Here is a 21845-nt window from a genome sequence, read left to right on the forward strand (position 1 = left end):
CACCTCAGAGGCTCAGGCCTGACATGAGGCCGGAGCACCAAGACCCTGTCTGTCACACGGAATTATCAAGATAGTGGTCATTGGCAAGTGAAACCACAAGAGAAGAGGCCCGTGCTATGCTTGGTCCCGCTGAGCAATTTTCAGACTTCAGCTCATTCTGGCAACAGGGCAACTGTGTCGATGACACAAGGCAGGACAGGGTCCACGAGGCGGGTGGCATTCATCTGTTGCGCGACCTGAGGGGGCCGGTCGAAGCCCTCGGGGAAGGCGACAGCGGCCAGGACTCCGGCCTCCTGTGGCTGTGGCCTCTTTGGGGTCTCCCTCCTGGTGTCAGGTCACTCTCATCCCTGCTTTGGTGGTGGTGCCTTTACCCTGAGCTTCTTCACTGGGCGAGTGTTCCCTGAGGCAACGTGTGAAAAGTGCAGGCCTCGCTTGACCCTCACTCTTTAAAAAAAAAAAAAACAACTTTCCCCCCAGCTTTATTGAGTTATAATTGGCACATAACATTGTATACTTTTAAGGTTTAAAATATGTTGATTTGATACATTTATAAATTGCAAAATGATTACCACCATAGTATTAGTTACCACCTTCATCCAGTAACATAGTTACCATTTTCTTTTTGTGGTGAGAACATTTGAGATACACTCTGTATCAAGTATATGGTAGAGTATTATTAGCTGTAATCACCATGCTGTGCATTAGATCCCCAAACTTGTTAATCTTATCACTGGAAGTTTATACCCTTTGAGCAATATCTCCCCCTAACTTCCGTCCCCCAAGTCCTGGTAACCACCACTCTACTCTCCATGACCCTCAGTCTGAATTGCCATATTATGGTGCTCAACAGAGTTACTCTCTTCTTATGCAACATCACTTCTTACAACCAGTACTCACCCATCTGTTTTCCTTTCCTGAAGCTACAGCTTTCTCTTTAAAAAATGCTCCTTCAGAGAGTTAACTCTCTGCTAATTATATCTAGCACATAATGCATCTTCCAGCTGAAAAGAGTAGGACCTTTAAGTTCTTAATGTGGGATAAGAAAACAAGTCCACAAGAGTGACCAGTTTTTAAAAATAGAATGAATTCTACTCAGATTTTCTAGAAAAGATATATCTCGGCTGCATGACCGGTTGTATTGTAAACCTGCCAATATAATATTTGTGTATCTGGTGAAATCTTGGAGAAGCAATAGGGAAGGGAAGTCTATGATTTTACTTGATAGGAGGCCACACAGAGAAAAATAATAATAAACATCATTTACTTTTTGGGGGCCTATGATTATCTCATTTAATTTTTTAAAAATAATTATTTTTTTTTAACCCTTTGACCAACCTCATTCTTCCCAACCTAGTCCCTGGCAACCACCATTCTACTCTCTGTTTCTATGAGTTTGGCTTTTTTTTTTTAAGCCAAACATATATATATGTTTGGCTTAAAACATATACTTTAAGCCAAACATATACTTTTCCACATATAAGTGAGATATTGCAGTATTTGTCCTTCTGTCTGACTTATTTCATTTAGTGTAATACCTTCAAGTCCCTCCATGTTGCAAATGGCAGGATTTCCATCTGTTTATGGTTGAATTAAAAAAAAAAATGTGTGTGTGTGTGTGTGTGTGTGTGTGTGTGTGTGTGTCACATTTTCTTTATCCATTCATCCACTGACAGACACTTAGGTTGTTTCCATGTCTTGGCTATTGTAAACAATGCTGCGATAAACATTAGGGTGCAGATCTCTCTTCAAGATAGTGATTTCATTTCCTTCAGACATATCACCAGAAGTAGAAGTGCTGAATCATGTAATAGTTTTATTTTTAGTTTCTTGAAGAGCCTTCATACTGTTTTCCAAAGTGGCTGTACAATTTACATTTCCACCATCAGTGCACAAAGGTTCCCTTTTCTCTACATCCTCTCTATCACTTGTTATTTCCTGTCTTTTTGATGATAGCTGTTCTAACACATGTGAGGTGATATCTCATTGTGGCTTTGATTTGCATTTCCCTGATGATTAGAGTGTTGAGCATCATTTCATATACCTGTTGGCCATCTGTGTGTCTTCTTTGGAAAAATGTTCAGATCTCTACCCATTTTAAAATCAAATTATTAGTCTTTTTGCTGTTGAGCTGTATGAGTTCCTTATATATTTTGGATTTTAACCCCTTATCTGATATATGATTTGCAAATATTTTCTCCCATTCCACTGTTTGCCTTTTCATTTTGTTGATCATTTCTTTTGCTGAAGAAGCTTTTTAGTCTGATGTCCCATTTTGTTTTTGCTTTTGTCAGTTGTGTTTTGTTGTCATATCCAAAAAATTGTTGCCAAGACCAATGCCAACTACCTTTGTCCTCATGTGTTTTTCTTTTTCTAGGATTTTTATGGTTTAAGGTCTTACATTTAAGTTTTTAATCCATTTCTAGTTAATTTTTGTGAATGGTGTAAAGATAGGGGTCCAATTTCATCCTTTTACATGTGACTATCCAGTTTTCCTAGCACCGTTTATTTGAAAAGACTATCCTTTCCCTGTTGAGTATTCTTGGCTCCCTTGTCAAATGTTAGTTGACCAAACGTGCCTGGGTTTATTTCCGTGCTCTTGGTTCTGTTCCATAGGTCTATGTGCCTGTTTTCATGCATTTAATCTTTAAGATATCTTTCTGTGGTAGTTGGCATTTGCTTCATTTAAACTCAAGGAAACTGAGACAAAGAGAAATGTTTTGCCCTAGGTCACATGGCTAAAATGTATTCAAGTCATTTTGATTCCAAAGCCTCTGTCTTCAACTATATCACCTTACCGCCTGGTATGGCATGTGGAAATAGTTCCTAAACCTCAGTAAACTTCCCTGTTTCTCTTGTTCCCACATATAAGAATATAGGCATAGGTATAGTTGGATTTACATTTATTATTTCCACATGGGGGAACATGTACTTTCATATAATTTTGTATTATAAACAACACCTTGTAAATTAATAATAACCCAGTAATTTAATTGCATTTATATTGAGAGTGTATTGCAAGTTGTTTAAACAGCACCACTTCAGAGGCAGCCGCACACATCACCACAGAACTGTGAGTGCAAAAATGAAATTTAGAGAGATGATATTTACGTCAGCTTCGGCAATGAGGGTATGGATGAGTCATGATTGAACCATGATGTATACATATCTTAAAGTCTAGTTATTAGAAAATTATAGGACAAAAATGCTGCTGGTGCAAATATGTGTCACTGCGTGTTCTCTAACACTTAACAACCTTAACAAACAAAAAGGGGGGAGCTAAACTAACAGTAATTTTAAATTAAAGAGGAAGAATATTAGCAATTGAAAATCACAACAAACTGAAGACAATACTACAATGAGGATTTAATACTCTGATAACAGAGAGTCCATTCCCCAAATTAAGAGCATTCCAGCTATCTGGGTGAGGTAATGTGCAGCAGGAGGCAAATCGGGGTTAAGATTGGCCTGGCAGACGGACTTCTTAGTGGAATACTGAATTTAGACTCTTTAATAAATTCTAGTAGCCGCCCGATTTTAGTTTATGAATATCACATTTTATTAATGGATAATTCACTTAGTAGGTGACTAATGAAAATGAAAGTTTATAAAATTTTGAATTTTGAGGCCCATCAGTAAGACTCACGTCCATCAGTAGATGCCAGCTCATTTTTAAAGAATCCTTTACATAGGGGGAAAAGCAGAGAGGATTAGGGTCAGAAAAGGCTGGTCTTAAAAGGCTGGTCTTTCCAGGTCTGAGACCTTGAGCAAGAATCTCAGCTGGACTGAGCTTGAGAGTCTGCGAATCACTCAGTGGTGTGCTGGAACTGGCTCATATCGGTGTTGGAGAGCTCATGGTTAAATTTCCAAGAATTCTGCAGGCCAGTTGTTAAGCCACTGGTAGCCTAATATCAGCAACAATGGGAGTATTACACTCCAAAAATCAGCAAACACTACAAATCAGGGATTTTTTTTTAGACGGTTTAAAATTTTTTTTATTGTGGTAAAATTGGTATATAACATTATATAAGTTTGAGGTGCACATTATAATTTAATATTTATATACACTAAAAAGTGATCTCCACAATAAGTCTAGTTACCACCTGTCACCATATTGCTTATCCCTTTCACCCATTTTTCCCATCCCTCAACTCCCAACACCTCTGTTAACCATCAATCTGTTCTCTGTATCAGTGAGTTTTGTTTTGTTTTATTTGTTCATGCATTTTGGCCTTTAGATTCCACATATAAGTGGAATCATACAGTATTTGTCTTCCTCTGTCTAACTTATTTCACTTAGCATAATACCCTCAAGGTCCATCCATTTGTCAAAAATGGCAAGATGTCATTCTTTTTTATTCTTTTTTATGGCTGAGTAGTATTCCATATATATGGAATATATATAAAATTTATATTTTATATATATTCCATATATATAAAACAATTTCTTTATCACTTCATTCATCGTTGGACATAGTTATTTCTATATCTTGGTTATTGTAAATAAAGCTGCAGTGAACATGGGGGCACATATATCTTTTCAAATTAGTGATTTCGTTTTCTTGGGAAAACTGAATTGCTGGATCATACGGTAGTTCTATTTTTTTGGGGGGGTGCTCTGGGTCTTCATTGCTGCGTGCAGGCTTTCTCTAGTTGTGGTGAGTGGGGGCTACTCTTTGCTGTAGTCCGTGGGCTTCTTATTGCGGTGGCTTCTTTTGTTGCAGAGCATGGGCTCTAGGTGCAGAGGCTTCAGTAGTTGCAGCAGGTGGGCTTCAGTAGTTGTGGCATGTGGGCTCAGTAGTTGCAGCACGCATGCTCTAGGGCACACAGGCTTCAGTAGCTGTGGTGCACAGGCTTAGTTGCTCTGTGGCATGTGGGATCTTCCTGGACCAGGGATCGAACTCATGTCCCCTGCATTGGCAGGCAGATTCTTAACCACTTCACCACCAGGGAAGTCCTGGTAGTTCTATTTTTAATATTTTGAGGAATCTCCATAGTGGCTGCACCAGTTTACATTCCCACCAACAGTGCACAAGTGTTCTCTTTTCTCCATATCCTTTCTACCACTTGTTATTTCATGTCTTTTTGATAATAGCCATTATAACAGTTGTGATTTTGATTTGCATTTCCCTGATAATTAGTGATGTTGTACATCTTTTCATGTGCCTGTTGGCCATCTGTCTGTTTTCTTTGGAAGAATGTCTATTTATTATAGATTCTCCAAGTCAAGGACTTCCCCCAACCCCCCCAGAAAACTGGCTTACCAGCATACCATTGTTTCATTCTTCCCTTCCCTCCAAAATATCACCAAATTCTGCAAAGAGGAAATAATGATTCCTCTATGAGCATTAAATTGTTTTGATATTGAACCAAAGCTAGGTAATCAATAAATATTCATTTTGTAGGGTGGCTACTAGGCATGATCCCATTTAATTCCTTTACAGGTAGATGTTATTATCCTCAATGAGAATGACAGTTTTGAAAATACCTGAGAACAAACTACTGATGCTCAAAACATTACATGAATTTCGCAGCTATTATATTGAGTGGAAGAAGCCGGACACAAAATAATACATACTGTATTATTTCATCTATATGAAATTTAAGAACTGATACAAGTTCAAGAACTGATGGAAGATTATAGAAGCCAGAAGAATGCTTATCTCCAGTGGGGAGGAGAGTGGTGACTGAGAAGGGGTGTGAAGGTAACATTTGAGTGCTGGAGTGTTTCTCTATTGTGATCCAGATAGGGGTTACACAGATGCATAAAGACGCAAAGATTCATCACAATATACACTTAAGATGATTGCACTTTATCATAAATGTAATTTTTACTTCAATAAAAAATTTAGTAAAGGTATGTTATACTAAAAAGTAAAAGAAGAATCTGAGAAAGTATGTTTTATAAACTGGGAAGCACTTCAAAGTCTCTTTTACCTTAAAAATTTGAGATGCCTTTGACAACCTCCCTTCTCCTAGTTTCTCCCTCTCTGTGGCCACTCAGTCTCTCTAAGGTTCGGTTGGCTTTTCTCTGCCTGTCTTGTAAGCATTGTGTCCCCAGAGTTCTGTCCTTATAACTCTCCTCACTTTATGTACTATTGACAATCTCTGTAGCTCCAACTCCTGACACAATTTCCTAACCTCCAGGTCACACTCTTTTCTCCTCTGTATCCATACTCATTCATTGAACAACTACATACTGGGTTGTCTTTACTGGGTGTCTTATGCCAAGTACTGTTCTTGGCACTAGGCCATGTCAGTCAACGAAACAGAGATCTTTGCCTTCATGGAGCTTATGTGCCCAGATCGCTCTCCCTGGGCCTACCAAGACTCAGATGTCCCAAATGATCTCATTATCTTCACCCCTTGATTCTCCCTAACCTCAAACTTGTTTTTCCCATGCATCTTCCATCTCTGTGATTGCACTGTCATCCTCTCAGAAACTCGGAATCATCCCTGACCCCGCTTCAACAAATCACCATCGGCTGACTATTACATGTCCTGAATATCTCTCAGAACCCTCCACTTGTCTGTATTTGCACTGCCCTGCCCCATTCTCATTCTTTCCCATTTGACTTACTAACTGGTCTCTCTGCCTCCAGTCTTCTTCCTGCCTATCACTCTCCATACAGCCGCTAGAATGATTATAAAATGCAAATCAGGACAAGTTGCTTTCTGCCTAAACCTGTCCAGTAATAGTCTAAATTCCTTACCTTGTTCTCATATTCTTAGCTGTCAGGATATAAGCATAGCTGCTGAAACCTGGGTTCACATCCCTGCTTACCAGCATAAACTTGGGCAAAATTGTTTTCGCCTTTAGCCTTACTTCCCCATCTATAAAATGGGAATGATAATAGTACTGACGTCGAGTTGTTATGGGGATTAAATTTATTATTGCACACAAGGCACTAAGAACAGTGCCTGGTCCTCAGTATATACTCAAGAAGGCTGGTTTTCTTTTAGACAGTGCTGTAATGTTTAAATAAGTTAAAACATCTAAGAGGCTTTGCACAGCACCCAGCCTGTCTTAAATACTCTGTAATGTCAATGTTGTTGCCTCTCCAGCCTTACTTCTTGCCCTTCTTCCACACAAACCTGACTCAGCCCTATGGGGCTGGCTATGGTTCTCTTTCTTACACGTCCCTTGGTTCCTCCCTTTCCTGTCTTTTTCCTGGATGTCTCCCACCGATCCTTCAAGTCTCTGCTCAGGCACCAGCCCCTGGCTGCCTCAGCCCAAGCTGGATTGGTGGCTCCTCCTCTGTCTCTCCGTCTTAGAACCTGTGCTTGCCTCTATTACAGAACGTAGTAATTGTTTATTTAAAACATACTAAGAAGCATCCATCAACAGATGAATGGATAAGCAAAATGTGGTATATACATACAATGGGATATTATTCCACCTTAAGAAGGAATGAAGTACATCATGGATGAACCTCGAAAACATTGTGCTAGGTAAAATAAGCCAGGATTTAGAGCCAAGATTAGAACAGTTAGGCTAAATTGCTCTAAATCCTGGCTTCACCAGGCTGTGTGACCTGGTGTAAGGTATACAGCTTCTCTATGTTTTCGTTTCTTCATCTGTAAAAATAGGTAAATTTCTTTTATAAAGTTGTTTGAAGTAATGTGTGTAGAACACTTGACATATAACCTGGATAATGGTAAGCACTCAATAAGTGTTTTCCCTTATTATTTTTCAGTTGTGATCTCTCTGGGCACAGGCTCTATAATCTCTGTCACAGTTCCTTGATATGGTTTCAGATTCCACATTGCAACCAACCTTGAAGAACATATTGCAACAAATTAAATGTAGAAGCAGATATAATCATCCAGTTGTGTTCCGTTGATCTAGATAGTAAAAAGATTTTTTTAAAAATGCTACTCTTCTTGCTAGATTTTTTTTGTTTGAGTAAATATAGTTATTTTCTGTAAAACCTTTTCTTTATGTTAATGTAGAAAGGAATTACTAATGTTATTTTAAAATAAATTAATATTTAAATTTTTCTCAGTTTTAATTTCTAATATGGTAAATGTTGATAGATAGAACCTATATAAACAATGTTCCTTGGATCCTCAGTAATTCTTAAGAGTATAAAGGAGTCCAGAGACCAAAAAGATTGAAAACCACTGTCCTGCCTTGCAGTTGGATCCCTGCCACAGCACCCAGGACAACTGGCCTCCAGTCTGTGCTTTAGCACTTCACAGGATGGGGAGGTCATCACCTCCTGGAGCAGCTGGTTTTATCTTTGGGCTACTCTGCCTCTTAGAAGGTTCTTGCAATGAGTCAAAAATCTTTGTTTTGGAGGCTCCCACTGACAGTTCTTAGACCCACCCCTTATTTTCACACATTGCAATTTGGAACCCTCTTTCAGGTCTGGAAGACAGTCATCAATTCCCCTTTGTGGTGGTCCCAGAGGGAATCACCCTGTCCTTCGTGTGACTAAAGTGCATATGTATTTTTCTGAGTCAGCCAGTGATTTGTAGGAAGCATTGCCAAGCTAGATAGCTCACAACTGCTTTTCCAGGAGCCAGAAGATTATCTCCAGTCCCACATTGAATTTGAGAAACTCATTTTGTTGTTGTTTTTACCAATAAATTAAAATTTTCCATTATAAATCACATATGTTTCTTAAGGAAAATAAAGTAGGGAAAAAGAGACTTAAAAATGGAAATGGGGTCATTATTAGTGCTGACTTTCTTGTCTTGGCATCTAGCTCCCTTTCAGGCTTGCCCTGAATGCCATTTTTTTCAGCAATTCCTAAAGCAGTTATATGTACTATGCCTCCGGAGGTCTGCCAGGTTGACAGGCTGCCTGCTGCCTGGTCAGTCCCCAGCCCTTTAAGGACAACTGAGGAGGGGCACTCAGAGGAAACAGGAAGCTCTCAAGGAACGTGATTCTTGTACTACCTGAAGGTATTTTAGGCCAGATCTCTTCAGGCAAGGTGGGGTCAGAGGGGATAGACGCTTTACTACAACAGAGATTAGTAAATTTTTTCTACATTTTTGGGAGGTAAAAAATGAAGTTCTTATGGAAATTCTACTTCTGGGAATCTATTCTAAGGAAATGATGAGAGATTTAAATGGTGTTATGTGTCTATCATTATTCATAAAACTTGGAAACAAGCTAAATATTCTACAATAAACATTCAGTTTAAAAACTATCTATAAGGGAATAGGGGGTATATGGGAAATCTCTGTACTTTTCCCTCAATTTTGCTGTGAACCTAAAACTGCTCTAAAAAAATGAAAATCTTAAAAAAGAAACCTGTCTATGTGCTTGTATATTCTGTGCTGGTTAATAATAAATTACATTTACAAAATCTTTTTAATGATGTGGGAAAATTCTCAACATAGAGTGTTAGTTGCTTAATATATGACTAGTATACAGTTTTTATATAAATATTTGTTGACTGAAAATTGAAAAAAGCAGATAAGAAACTATACATACAGTACAGTCTTGATTGTATAAATATTTTTGTTACAGAGTGAAAAAAATAGATACCAATGTATCTCACATGGAGGAAACTGTCTTTATGAAAACTCTTTGAAATGCCCAGCAGACACAGATGTCAGCAGATGCCCAGCTCAGACAAGGGGAAGATGTTTTGCATGAAACAAAGAGAGGAACATGGTTTATTGCTTGTGAAAAGGAGGGGGAAGAAAGAAGGTATTGGTCAACACTCTTGCAATTGCAAATGACAGAAATTTAACTCAATGTGGCTTAAGGGAAAACCCAGATATCTAGTTAGACATGGTTGGATTCAGGAAGTCAAACTTTGTCATCCATATCTGTGTTTTCTCTCCATCTCTTGATTTTGTTTTCCTTTGTCTTGATCCACTCTCAAGCAGACTCTTCACTTGTGCTGGCAAAGATGGGCACTAGCAATGCTAGGCTGACCTTTCTACCAGCTCAGTGACCCCAGGGGTAAGAGTCCTTCACTCACCAAGAGTTCTCTCAAGTCTATCCCTGAGTAGCAGTCTGGCCGGGGAGATGGAATGTACAGATTATCTGGGTTTCGTCACCAGTTTGGATCACTGGAATAGGCTGGGGTCAGCCCTGCTCAAGTCATTTAGAAGTTCCAAAAATAATTTGCAGCGTTCCTGGCATGGAGCTTCTAGAACCCTTGGAATTTCCTGAGTGACTAAAGTGTCTTTATTATTCATGAGTCCCTTGGATCACTCCTGAGTTTATGCTAATGAGGGCACTCATGGTGGGACCCTGCATAGCTTCAAGATTGAGACTGGTCACCAGAAAGACCAGCCACTGATTAGAAGGTTGGGACTTTGAGCCAGCCCCACCTCCAGGGAGGGGAGAAGGATTGAGTTCAAGTGCATGGTCCATGATTTAATCAATGAAACTCCAATAAACCTTTGGACAGCAAAGCTCGGTGGAGGTTCCTTGTTGGTGAACTCATGTTGGGAAGATGAGGTGCCCTCATCCCATGGGGAGAGGGCACAGAAGCTCTGTGTTCAGGACCTTCCAGACCTTGCCCTGTGTGTCTCTTCATTTGGCTGGTCTGATTTGTATCCTTTAAAACTCTAATTGTAAGTATAGTGCTATCCTCAGTTTTGTGTCATTCTGCTGAATTACAGAACCTGAGCGGGGTTGGAGGAACCCTCTGGATTTGTAGCCAGTTGGTTGGGAGTATGGGTGGCCTGGGCAGGGCCCAGGGTGGGGGCAGTCTTGTTGGAGACTGTGCGCTTACAGCTGTGGAGTCTGACAATTCCTCTGGTTGCTTAGTGTCAGAATTGGAAGTGCAGCACAACAGATGACGTCAGAATAGTTGGGGTTGAAACAGCATAGGATTGAGTCTGGCTCCATGCACTGCAGAACAGTGGAAGAGGTGTGGAGCCAGGAGCCCAGAGGCCAGGTGGTTATGATAACAGAAGATCACTGGGAAGAAACTGAAATCTTGAAGAGGGCTTTGGATTTTCACAGGATAGGGAGTTGGAGAGAAGAGGAGTTTAAGCCAATTTTATCTCAACCTTTCAGCAGAGGAGGGTCCCCAACTGAACTGAGTTACATACATTCATCTTTGCTATAAGAATCTGCGTTCACAGGTTTTCACTTTTATGAAGTGATTACAACTAGTTTTTCCAAGTGAACAAAGTTCTTTCACTCACTTATGGTCAGACTCACTTATCTTACACATGTGCATTCAAAGACCTTCCAGTCACTCTCAGAGCCAGGTGTAGAAGCAGAGAATGGAAGTGCTGGCTGATGCAGGATAGTGGATTTGCAAGGCGAGTGCAAGAAAAAGTCAAGAGGGCAAGATACATCAACGAGGATGTGTCTGTTCTGTCTGTAAAAGCCCCAAATGCCGGAAAGTTCAGTGGTGTGTGTGTGTGTGTGTGTGTGTGTGTGTGGTGGCAGCACATATCAACTCAATGTTTTAGGGAGCAGTATGAACTCAGGACCATATCAGCTCACATAAATTAACATTCCCACTTCTGGCTGGTTTGATGAATACTCCTGATTCATAAGTCAATGTGTGAGTTTCCCCATAGAGCAGGCCCTCCACAAAAACATGTAAAATACCTTATTGTATTTTCCTCACAAATAATCACTGAGAATGGTTGAGTCTTATTCCCTTTGTCTTTTGTTTTTAAACCAGGGTTAATAATAAAATAAACTTTAGGTTTTTTTTGTTTTTTTTAATTTATTTTATTTTTGGCTGCGTTGGACCTTCCTTGCTGCACGCAGGCTTTCTCTAGTTGTGGTGAGTGGGACTACTCTTCACTGCGGTGCGTGGGCTTCTCATTGCGGTGGCTTCTCTTGTGGAGCACGGGCTCTAGGTGCGTGGGCTTCAGTAGTTGTGGCTCGCGGGTTCTAGAGCACAGTAGCTGTGCACAGGCTTAGTTGCTCTGCGGCATGTGGGATCTTCCCAGACCAGGGCTCGAACCCGTGTCCCCTGCATTGGCAGGCATATTCCTAACCACTGTACCACCAGGGAAGCCCTAGTTTAGTTTTAATAAGCCATTGTCACAATCAGGATCATAAACATATCCGTCACCCCCAGAGTTTTTGGTGCCCTTTGTGATCTCCCTCCCACTCTTTCTCCCAAACCCAGACAACAACTGATCTCCTTTCTGTCACTATAGATTTGTTCACATTTTCTAGAATATTTTAGCAATGGAATCATATGCTATATATTCTTTTTTTATGTGGCTTCTTTCACTCAGCATAATTTGTTGAGATTCATAACTTGTTCATTCTTTTTTATTGCTGGGTAGTATTCCATTGTATGAATATACCTCAATTTGTTTATCCATTCACTTGTTGATGAACATTGGTACAATTTCATAAGTTTTGATATACATATACACACGTGGAGCCATTGCTCCAACCAAGATACCCATCACCACCAAAAGTTTATCTCCAGTGTTTGGCTATTACAAATAAAACTACTATGAATATTCATGTAAGAGAACTTCTATGGATATAGCTTTCATATGTTTTCTCTTTAGTAAGTATCTAAGATTAGAATTATTACATCATTTGGTAGGTATACCTTTAACTTTTTAAGACACTTCCAAACTGTTTTTTAAGAAACTGTTGTCTAACCTAGTATACATCACCACTCTTCTAAATTCTCACCAACATATGATTTGGTAAGTCTTTTTAATATTTTACATTCTAAAAAGTATATAGTGGTATTTTATCATGGTTTTAACTTGCATTTCCATAATGGCTGATGATATTGAGCAACTTTTCATATGTTGTTAAGAGTTTTATGCATTTTCTTCCTTTCTTTTTCCTGTTCTTTATATGTATATATTAACCCTTTACTATATGGGGAAAAATGCTTCCCCAAATTTTTGCTCATTACTGAAATTTCATATTGATGGCTAATAATTTCTATTATAATTAATGTAATAACTATGGTGTTTTCTAATGGAAAAGTAGGTCTAAGCTTGATATTATAATAATATTGATAGTGAACTCCAACCTTTAGATGACTCTAAATTTTGTCATTTTATGAATAAAAGGTGAAAAATTCTGAAGCAACTGAGAATTTAGCAACAGTTGCAGTATTGATGTTAGCCATTTTCTTATTTTTTGGAAGCTCTGAAAATCAGTGTGATCTTACTCTGCAATGAGTTTGGGAACTGCTTTGCCCAAAATCAGAGTGATTTTTGTAAAAGCTAAAACATTTATTTCAGCTCAACATGGTGGCCTCTGAGAATACATTTAGCAGAGAACATCAACTAATGCAATCTACCTATATTTTCAGAGACTCTGAATGTTCATCTTTAAATGGAATATTCTCTTTGTATTAGGGGACTTGCATAAGTTGCATTTATAGACACCCTGGGCATAAATTCAGTGTGTAAAATCTGGCTCAATCTTCCCATTCCAGATGAGGAAACTGGGGCCCTGGGAAGTAGAGATTTGTCCAAGGGAATCTGGTGAGATAGTGGCAGTGAGCACAGTTTAGGTAAGGTGGGCAATGCTCTCTATCCTGTCTCTTCTCTGAGTGAGATCAACAGTGAGTAAATTATAAGACCATAGAAAGTGAGTGCTGAAAGGAGAATTAGAGACCACTCAGTCTACTCCTCTTATTGTAAAGTGAGAAAACTGAGGCCTGTGGCAGGGGAGCAGCATGTCCAAGGCCATGCATAGAAAGTTTATCACATAATTGAGACTGAAAGTTGGGTCTCCTGATGCTTAGTTTTCAGGATGGCTGAGCAGGTCTGCTGCCTCTCCAGTGAATGAAGGGCCAGAGTCCGGGACTTCGCACAAAACTTTGATGGGATTTGGAAGATTTCCTTGTGGAGGTGACAAGCACTCGAGTTGTCTTTATAGCCCCAGTAATAAGATGATGGCATCATCCATATTCCCTCTACCAATGACTCTTCCATGGCAACGTAGCTGAGACTGAGGCTAAAGGGCCAAAAAGGTAAGGATGTTCTCCTTAGCAGATGAAAAGTCATGCATGTGTCTCTTTCCGTGCATCATTCATTTGGCTGCCCATTTTTCCATCCCTTCATCCATCCACACACCATTCAACAAAACCTACTCTGGCCATTATCCTTGCCATTGAGGAGCTCCCTGACTCTTGGGAAAGGCAGACATGTAAACAATGAATTAAGATACAAAATGTAATAAAGAAATAACTAAAGGGACTTCCCTGGTGGCGCAGTGGTTAAGAATCCGCTTGCCAATGCAGGGGACATGAGTTCGAGCCCTGGTCCGGGAAGATCCCACATGCCATGGAGCAACTAAGCCCGTGCGCCACAACTACTGAGCCTGCGTTCTAGAGCCCACAAGCCACAACTACTGAGCCCGTGTGCCACAACTACTGAAGCTCACGAGACTAGAGCCTGTGCTCTGCAACAAGAGAAGCCACCACAGTGAGAAGCCTGCGCATGGCAACCAAGAGTAGCCCCCGCTCACTGCAACTAGAGAAGGCCTGTGCACAATGAAGACCCGTGTGCAATGAAGACCCAACGCAGACAAAAATAAATTAATTAATTAAAAAGAAAAAAAAAAAGAAAGAACCAAAGAATCATTGGAAAACCTAAGAGGTAGTACCTAATCCATCTAGGGTAGAAGAAAGAAGAGAGGGCAAGAAAAGTCTTCCCAGAGGTGTTAGCATGTGTTGAGTCTAGAAAGATGAGCAGGAAATATTCAGATGAAGAACAGAAAGGAGAAAATGCATTCCAGGATGACAGAACAGCCTGATCAAAGATACCTCTAAAATTGTATGAATAATATCACCATTTATTTTAAAAGTATGTGTGTTTGGACTTCCCTGGTGGCGCAGTGGTTGAGAGTCCGCCTGCCGATGCAGGGGACACGGGTTCGTGCCCCGGTCCGGGAAGATCCCACATGCCGCGGAGTGGCTGGGCCCGTGGGCCATGGCCGCTGAGCCTGCGCGTCCGGAGCCTGTGCTCCGCAACGGGAGAGGCCACAACAGTGAGAGGCCCACTTACTGCAAAAAAAAAAAAAAAAAAAGTATATGTGTTTACATGTATATGATATAAAAGGGGTTATGCACTAAAATGTTAATAATAGCTATTTATGGTGGGATTATAGGTGACCTTATAGAATTTCATTTTTAATTTTCATCCATTTTTTAAAAAAATAAATTTATTTATTTTATCTATTTATTTTTGGCTGCACCGGGTCTTCATTGCTGCTCGCGGGCTTTCTCTAGTTGCAGCAAGTGGGGGCTACTCTTCGTGGTGGTGCGCAGGCTTCTCATTGCAGTGGCTTCTCTTGTTGCAGAGCACGGGCTCTAGGCACGCAGGCTTCCGTAGTTGTGGCACGTGGGCTCAGTAGTTGTAGCTCGCAGGCTCCAGAGCGCAGGCTCAGCAGCTGTGGCGCACGGGCCCAGCTGCTCTGTGGCATGTGGGATCTTCCCAGACCACGGCTCGAACCCACGTCCCCTGTATTGGCAGGCGGGCTCTCAATCACTGTGCCACCATGGAAGCCCTTCATCCATTTTTATTATTATTTTTTTCAGTAGTGAATGCTGTCACTTGTGAAATAAAATAATAATAAAAGTTTAAAAAACTTTAAAACCTTTTTCAGAGGAGCTGTTCTTCCTTTGTTATTGAAAGTTCCATATGTGGAACATACAAAAGTGGTACAGATGAACCTGTTTGCAAGGTAGAAACAGAGACACAGACGTAGAGAACAAACATATGGACACCAAGGGAGGAACGAGGAGGTGAGATGAATTGAGAGATTAGGATTGACATACGTACAATAATATGTATAAAATAGATAACTAATGAGATCCTGCTGTATAACACAGGGAACTCTACTCAATGCTCTGTGGTGACCTAAATGGGAAGGAAATCCAAAAAAGAGTGGATATATATATATCATATAACTGATTCACTTCACTGTACAGCAGAAAGTAACACACCACTGCAAAACAACTATGCCCCAATTTAAAAAAAAAAAAAAAAAAGGAAGTCCCAAAGATGGTCATGAAGTTGTTTGTCAGAAAAGGCTTTCTGCCAAGTTTGGAAATCTTTGTTTCACATAAAGCTTTCAGAAAAGATTTTATACTAGATTTCTATGTATACACAAAAATTTCCTACAATTTAAAGAGGCAGAAAAATTCCCAAGCAAGGGTGTTGAAACACAGCTATTCCTTCAGACATTTATTTAACAAATATATATCATGTATCCCTTTGAAGGCCCACAGATGAGTCAGGCAAGGAGACCCCTTCAAAGATAGGCCATACAGACAAAAATGAGCATAAGACAAGATAGACAAGGCCAAGGACTGGGAGAGAGGTCAGCTGTGGGAGTGATGAGAGTCAGAGAAAGAATGATCATGGGCTTTCATAGATCACCACAACTATTCCCGCCAGCATTATTTAAAATGATAGCAAGGGCTTCCCTGGTGGTGCAGTTGTTAAGAATCTGCCTGCCAATGCAGGGGACACGGGTTCGAGCCCTGGTCCGGTAAGATCCCACATGCCACAGAGCAACTAAGCCCGGGCCCCACAACTACTGAGCCTGTGCTCTAGAGCCCGTGAGCCACAACTACTGAGCCCGCCCGCCTGGAACCCGTGCTCCACAACAAGAGAAGCCACTGCAATAAGCCCACACACCACAATGAAGAGTAGCCCCCACTTGCTGCAACTAGAGAAAGCCCACGTGCAGCAACGAAGACCCAACGCAGCCAAAAATAAATAAATAAAATCTATCTTAAAAAAAAGAGATTAAATAAATAAATAAAATGATAGCAAACACCTACAACATTCAAAGTGTGAATTGCAACCCATTAGTGGGTCATGAAATCAGTTTAAATTGTCAAGCTAGAACTTTTTATTTTTCATGTTATGTAAGTTATTTATTTATTATTATGGTATAATTGACATAAAACATTATATTAGTTTCAGGTATACAACACAGTGTATTTGTATTTGTTGTGAAATGATACATGTATAATGATATTTGTATATGGTGTGAAATGTGTTTGTATATGTTGTAGTATTTGTATATGTTGTGAAATGATCACCACAATAAGTCTAGTTAACAGCCATCCCCATATGTAGTTATACATTTTTTTTCTTGTATTGAGGACTTCTAAGATTTACTCTCTCATCAACTTTCAAATATACAATACAGTGTTATTAATCACAGTCACCAGGCTGTATATTATACCTCACGACTTATTCTATAATTGGAAGTTTGTACCTTTTGACCCCCTTCACCTGTTTCACCACCTCCTATCCCACACATTTGGTATTTTTTTTAATAAACTTTTTCTTTTGGAGTAACTTCAGATCTACAGATAAGTTGCAAAGATACTTCAGAAAGTTTCTACATATTTTCACCCAGCTTCCCCTGAAATGTTAACATCTTACATAACCATGGCACATTTACCAAAACTGAGAGATTAACATTGGTACAATATTATTAACTAAACTATAGATTTTACTTGGCTTGCACCTGTTTTTCACTAATGTTTTTTCTGTTCCGGAATCCAACCCTGGATTATATTTAATAGACTAGTAAAAAGTGAAATTCTATAGAATACAATACAAAATATCAGGGTACATTGCTCAGATTAAGGATAAGTACTGTTTTATAAAACTTGTTTCCATTACATGTATAAATTGTAGTTTTACTGAAGATGGCAGCTGAAAAAAGTAACAAAAGAGAGAGACACAGTCTTAGAAGACACCAAATAATTAAGCATGCTTACCATTATGGGGATTAATATTCTAGTGAGAAGCAAAACAAAACACTTGAATACAATAATGTGAACACTAGTGCAAAGTCAGAAAATGCAAAATAACACAGGACTGTAGGACTAACAGTCAGAGGACAGAGCAAGGTAGAGATCCTTTTGTTCTCATACTGATGGCTGAACAGCCTTGTCCTTTGGAATAGAGCATAACTGGCCCCGTACATGTTGTTGAGTTGGATGGAATTCTTGGATCAAGCAGCTGAATGGGCTGCATCACAGGAGCACACTACACACAGTACTGGAGCCTAGTACCACTCTCCCCATGCCCTTCTCTTAGGCCTGGCTTTGTCCCTAGTGAACTAATTAATGGTTATAAAAGCAGTTGGTAAAATGCAGTTGGTATATGCACTTTGAATGAGTCACTTTCTCTTCTGGTCCTCGGTTTCCTCATCTGTGAAATGGGGACATGACTCTTGCCATGGCTCCTTCACAGGGCTGTTGAGAGAATCAAGGGAGAAGAAAAGTGTTTTGTAAATTGTTAAGGGCTATACAGATCTATGTAAAAATTATGATTTCAGATATAAATTTTCATTGGTATTATTGTTCTTTGGGCAGTAAACATTTTGAGAACAAGGATTATATTACTTATCTTCATAACCCTAGGGCCTATTACCATGCCTAGGCCCTCATGGCAGACTCATCTCTATGGAGACATAAGGACCTGGGCACACCTTCCCCTCCACGGACTTGCAGATGTTCACTCAATTCCCAAATGCATATCACCCCCGACTTGCTCCTCTACCCAGCAGGGCAGAGTCAAGCTAGATTAACTCTTACTGACCCTGCAGATTTGGGTCTCAGCATGGATCTTTCTACCTACCTGGAGAATCAGGAGAACCATCTGGAGAGCCACACCTTTCAGATTTTATTTTTATTTCTAGGAATTAGCCTAAATGTCCATTGATAGCTGAATGGATAAAGAAGATGTGGTATATATACACAATGAAATATTACTCAACCATAAAAAGAATGGAATCTTGCCATTTGCAACAACATGAATGGACCTAGAGGGTATTAAATTAAGCAAAATAAGTCAGACAGAGGAAGACAAATACTGTATAATTGCACTTCTATGTGGAATCTCAAAACACAAAACAAACAAAAAAACAAAACAGGAACAGACTTACAGATACAGAGAGCAAACTGGTGGTTATCAGAGGTGGGGAAGTGGGGCGAAATAAGTGAAGGGGATTAAGAGATACAAACTTCCAGTTATTAAATAAATAGCTCATTGGGATGTAATATACAGCATAAGGAATATAGTCAATAATACTGTAATAATTTGTATGGTGACAGGTGGTTACTGGCCTTGTCATGGTGATCATTTTGTAATGTATTTGATTGTCAGATCACTATGTAGTATACCTGAAACTAACATAATATTATGTCAACTATACTTCAATTAAAAAATTTAAAAATGTATTAGATTATCCTTTGAAAGAAGTTTCAAAGACACACAACACACACCCCACATATATATATAAGAAAAATACTGAAAATTAAACCAAGAAAAGCAAGTCTTACCTATAATCCTCAGCTTTAAAAAATTATATAAAGTGTGTAAAAGTCCAGTCCCCCTACCTTCTCCTTTCCAATTCCCAAGAGTAAGCGCTACTAGCAATTTTTCCTATACTTATACTGATATATCATTTACCTTCATTTTAAAAAACAAAAAATGAGATTATATTATACAAATTTCTTACAGCTTGTTTTTTTGCACTCAACAACAATAAAGGACATCTTTTTAGGGCAGTACATACAGATCCATTTAATTCTGTTTAATGCCTGTATAGTATTCTGCTGTATGGATGTATCATTCGATTAATTAGTCACCTATTGATGGATATTAGGTTGTTTCCAGATTTATGTAGTCACAGTACTGCAGTAAGCATTCTTTTTTTTTTTTTTTTTTTTTTTTTTTTTGCGGTACGCGGGCTTCTCACTATTGTGACCTCTCCCTTTGTGGAGCACAGGCTCCGGACGCGCAGGCTCAGCGGCCATGGCTCATGGGCCCAGCCGCTCCGCGGCACATGGGATCTTCCCAGACCGGGGCACGAACCCGTGTCCCCTGCATCGGCAGGCGGACTCTCAACCACTGCACCACCAGGGAAGCCCCAGTAAGCATTCTTAAACTTCATGTATTTGTCCTATTTTTTTTTCCCTTGGTAGGATAGAATCCTAAAAGTGCTGTTGCTGGGCCATAATAGATACATGCTTTAAATATTATTAGATGCTTTCAAAGTAACTTCCAATAAGTGTATGTCAGTTTACACTTCCACTGGTAGTATATAAGAGTGTCCACATGATTGGCATTATTAATCATTTTAGTGTTTTTAAAAAATATATATATATTTATTTATTTATTTGGTTGCACCGGGTCTTAGTTGTGGCACACGGGCTCTTTAGTTGCAGCATGTGGGCTCTTAGTTGAGGCATGTGGGATCTAGTTCCCTGACCAGGGATCGAACCCAGGCCCCCTGCACTGGGAGTGCGAAGTCTTAACCACTGGACCACCAGGGAAGTTCCCATTTTACTGTTTTTTTGAATCAATATTCTTAAGCTCATCAAACTAAATGTGGCAGAAATTATGGATTGATTTATTCGACATCCCGTGCAGCTGCCTTCTGGTATGTCTTCCTGTACTGGAGGCTGGAAAACCAAATCACATTTCCTAGACTTGTTTCCAACTAGGGTTCACAGATAAGATGTATCCTAGCAAGACTTGAGTTTGGAGCTGAGTTAAGTGGGGAGAGAGGCAGGGCACAAGGTAACCATTTGTGCTGGTATGAACTGCAGGAGATGGCACGGTTCTGGAGCCAGCAGCCTTAAGAGAGGCTTCTGTGGGAGGGCAACAGCTCCGTTGGTGGCTCCCACCAGTAGGACTTGGGAGTCACTCCTGAAAGCTCAGCCTGGAGTCTTTATCTTTAGCATTCCCAATGATTCTTCAAATGATTTCATACCCTGAAATAAATATTTTATGCTGTATTTTTATCCATTTTCTACAGTAGATCCTATGGACTGTTTCCTATTATATTCAGTTGTGTGACCCTGTCAAATTATTAACCTCTTTGGGGCCCAGCTTATTTATAAAAAAGAGATAATAATACCTATATATGGGGATGTTGTGAGGGTTAAATGGAATGATGAAAGTGACTGACTTACTCTGGGTTCAGCAAGGCTTGTGGGTAGTGGGTCTTTTTTCTCTTCCTTCTTTTTAGACTCACTTATCCTATGAGACCCAGCTCAAAGGCCATCTCAATACCCCTGGGGAGGCAGAATTATTGTTGTCTTCTCTGGGCTGTCACTACATTTAACTAATTCCTTTACAAGTCATAACATGTTGTACTATGACTTATTCATATATATGTTTGTCTCCCCACTAGATTTTGTGCTCTTTGAGGGCAAGGGTATTCATGATCCATCTCTTTATTTCCAGGCCCCAGCAAAGAGCAGGGGATGAGATGTGTTGGTTGAATGAATTAGCCCTAGCCCTGCCTCACTGAACTCCTCAGTTCCCCTCCCCTGCTTGTTGCAACCATCAATTTTAGTGGCCTCATTGGTATCTTAGATTGGGATCACTTGGCTACAGGGAACAGGAAGCCTTTTAAACTAGCTCAAGCAAAGATGGGTATATCAGTAAGCTTTAGATGCAGGAAACAAAAAGCACCCAAGCTATTGTTAGTAGAAAACGGTTTAAAGAAAAATGAGGTACTTTTAAAGTTGTTGCAAATTTAGGAGGAGTTAAGTTATAGGCTGGACCTTCAGGAATAACTCTCAGAACAACACTGCCAAACTGACTTGCCAGTGGAACTGCCACCTTTTGTACAATTAGGGAGCAAGGGGATCAGAAGTCCACCAATGGAACTACTGATTTTCAAGAATATACAACTGAGGGGTCAGGATGCTGCTGCTGCTGCGACAACAACTACCTCGAGATAAGCACAAAGTTAATGAGTAGCCACTGAGATACTGTTACAGAAAAACCCAAAGTCTCCATAACTGTTCCTTCCAGCAGCAGTAGCCAAAGCAGCAAGAAGATGACCTCTGCCTCACTTCTGCCTTCCCAAACTTTCATGAGTGCCTTTAACTGGTGGAGCTTTCTTTCCTACCCCTCCTGTCTTAGTTTTCTAT

Source organism: Phocoena phocoena, chromosome 8, assembly GCF_963924675.1.
Source record: "Phocoena phocoena chromosome 8, mPhoPho1.1, whole genome shotgun sequence".
In the NCBI taxonomy this organism is placed as follows: domain Eukaryota; kingdom Metazoa; phylum Chordata; class Mammalia; order Artiodactyla; family Phocoenidae; genus Phocoena; species Phocoena phocoena.